The following is a 3,476-nucleotide window of genomic DNA, read 5'->3' on the forward strand; positions in this document are numbered from 1 at the left end:
GCTTCACTCCATGTCCTACTTCTGGACATGCTGGGGGAGGGGGTTGGGCCTTCAAAGCCCCCAGGGACTATGCCCCATGGATTTGCTGGTGCAGCCCACACCATAGCTCTCACTGGTGGAAGTTGGGTGGCTGCAGTTCTCCCAGGCTGATGTTGCATGTCAGTGCCCTAAAGATCTGGGGTGTTGGTGGCAGCTCTGCCTGCATGGCTGCATTAAGCATTGCCTTAGTGGAGGCTCTCTGTAGTGGCCTTGCCCCTGTGGCGAGTTACTGCCGGGGGGTCCAAGGCTATCAGACATTCTCTGAATTCTAAGTGGAGAGAACCATGCCTCCACAGCTCTTACACCCTGCGAACCTGCAAAATTAGCACCGCAAGATGTGGACAGGTTTTCCAACTTGTACCTTCCAGAGAATTGGCCCAAGCCGCACCTGGGCATGCTTGAGTCATAGCTGGGTGGGCGAAGGCACACTGCTCCAGAACTCAGGAAGCAGAGTTGAGGTATCTCTGCACAGCAAGCTTTGAGGTCCCATGGGTATCCCTGGCTCTTCCTTTGAGACTGTACTGTCTTTCAGCCATGGCACTCTGGGCCTTGGATGGACATAGCAGCCTAGAAGACCTCTGAAATGCCCTTAGGGTCATTCTTTCATTGTCTTGATAATAACACCTGTGTTTCTTCTATCTATACTAATCTCCTTATGAAACGTTTGCTTGGCCTCACCCTTAGTTTTCTCTCCTGAACAGACTTTTTTATTCTTTACGTGGCCAGTGTGAGAATTTTCTAAATCTTTAGGTTCTGCTTTTCTTTTAATTATACTTTTCATACTTAAACCATTTTTTCATCCCTCATTTTACTGTAAGCAGGTAAGAGAAGTCATGTAGCTCCTTCAACATTTTGCTACTTAGAGATTTCTTGTGTTAGGTATCCTAGTTGATTGCTCTTAAATTCTACCTTTACAAAGTCCCAAAACACGAACATAATTCAGCCAAGTGTTTTGTGGGCTTTTTTTTTTTTTGCCATTTTATTTTTCAAATTTATTTTCTATTTTATTTTATTTTATTTTATTTTTTGGCACGGAGTCTCACTCTGTTGCTCAGGCTGGAGTGCAATGCCGCAATCTTGCCTCACTGCAACCTCCACCTCCTGGGTTCAAGCGATTCTCCTGCCTCAGCCTCCTGAGTAGCAGGGATTACGGGGCCCGCCACCACGCCCAGCTAATTTTTGTATTTTCAGTAGAGATGGGGTTTCACCACATTGGTCAGGCTGGTCTCAAACTCCTGACCTCAGGTGATCCCCCCACCTCAGCCTCCTAAAGTGTTGAGATTACAGGTGTGAGCCACCGCATCTGGCTTTTCTTTTTTTGCCATTGTATAACAAGGATGGCCTTTCCTTCAGTTTCAATAATATATACCTAATTGTGTCTAAGACCTCATCAGAATAGCCTTTACTGTCTATATTTCTACCAACATTCTGGTCACCATCACTTAGGTAATCACTAAGAAGATTCAGGCTTTCTCTATAGATTTTCTCTTCTTCTGAGTCCTCACCAAAATCTCCCACTAAGCCTCCATTCACGGCAAGACAAAGTTTTTCTGGCATGCACTTCAAAATTCTTCCAGTCTCTACTCATTACCCAGTTCCAAGGCTGATTCCAGTTGTTCAAGTATTTCTTACAGCAGCACAAACATAAGAATACAGTGTCCTAGGTGATCGATTCTTGTTTGCTTGCATTTGAGTTACGCAGTCCATTTCCATGGAGTCATCTGCTTTTAGATTAAAATGATCCTGAGGTTCTGACTCAGTCTGCAAATCAGTCCCTGGTGATAACCTGGAAATCTTGAACCATGAGTATATTCCTTGTAACAACAACAGTTAGGTCTACCTGATACAGTCCTTTCCTGAGGTTCTTTTGATGTTTTTTTATAGAATATTTGATTTTAAAAGTCGTATCACAAGGCCTTTAGACAAATGTAAGCAAAAAAGAAGAAAGCTTTTTGTAGTTGATAAGACTAAATGCCTGGAGTTATTTTATTATAGTAGCCAAAAATAATAGAAAGAAAGAGAATAGTTTGTTCTGTTGAGGCATAATACATAATAAATTTATAAAGATATAATAAATTATGATCCTGATAGTGAGGGCATTCATAAATTTCCAGAGTCTTTAATTTATACCATTAAATGCATTATGAATGTCATTAATATCAATATATTATAATAAATTAAATGGATATTTAAATCTAAAAAATATATTAAAAATTAATTTGTTGACAATAGTCTTTAAATATAAACATGATTATGTTTCTTTTTAACTGTTAAAACTCTCAAAATGGAAACGAATTTTTTTTTTTTTTTTTTTCTGAGACAGAGTCTCGCTCTGTCGCCCAGGCTGGAGTGCAGTGACGCTATCTCGGCTCACTGCAAACTCCTCCTCCCAGGTTCATGCTATTCTCCTTCCTCAGCCTCCCGAGTAGCTGGGACTACAGGCTCCCACCACCACGCCTGGCTAACTTTTTTGTAATTTTTTTAGTAGAAACGGGGTTTCACCGTGTTAGCCAGGATAGTCTCAATCTCCTGATCTCATGATCCGCCCGCCTTGGCCGCCCAAAGTGCTGGGATTACAGGCGTGAGCCACCGCGCCTGGCCGGAAACAAATTTATATTAGTAGCCTTTACCTGTATGAAATTTACCTAAGAAGGATGATATTTTTTTGTTTTGAAAATAAAGGGAACCAGGACAGTTCTCTTAACAATATTGAGCTAATCAAACATCTGAAGAATGTCAAACATGCCTAATTATTTTAATGAAGGAATAAATTTCTGTGTTACCTGCTGGCCACTAGGTAGTTCATAACTATAGGGTGACTCAAGCATAATTTGTATGTAAAAGAGGTCTTAATAGTTTTATTATTTTGAATTTGGAAATTGAATTTGCAAAAAGCAAAAACAAGAAGACACAAGGGAAGAGAGAAGTTGTGAGTATACATCACAGGTTCTAATGACAATAGTTACCAGCCAGTATTTAAAAATAGCAATAAATAACAATTTTTACTATTAAATATTTTCAAGAAATAAGGAACTTTAGCTAAAATGATTAAAGAGTATCCCAAAACTCATAGAGTTATTGTGGTGATAAGAAGGAATTTTTGTTATTTGAGCAGCATTACTCAGCCCTTTTAATGAAGAGAACACATTTTAGTTTCACCTTGTTGAATCTTACCTATATGACAATATACAATGAAATATTCATTAGTCTTTTTTCCTAATAAATAAACTCATCACATTTACTTAACTTTGTCAAAAATTTCAACACATTTTGTAGTTCCTTTCAACCTCTTATTTCTAAGTACTATAAACCCAGGCATGTGAGGTTAATTTCTTCTCAGATCTTTTACATTTATTGTACAAATCATTAGATTCTCATTTCATTATCTTCCTTTACATTGTGGCATACTTTTACTTTAGAATAAAAGTATTATTTTT

The sequence above is a fragment of the Gorilla gorilla genome, chromosome 5 (genome assembly GCF_029281585.2).
Source record: "Gorilla gorilla gorilla isolate KB3781 chromosome 5, NHGRI_mGorGor1-v2.1_pri, whole genome shotgun sequence".
Taxonomy (NCBI): Eukaryota; Metazoa; Chordata; class Mammalia; order Primates; family Hominidae; genus Gorilla; species Gorilla gorilla.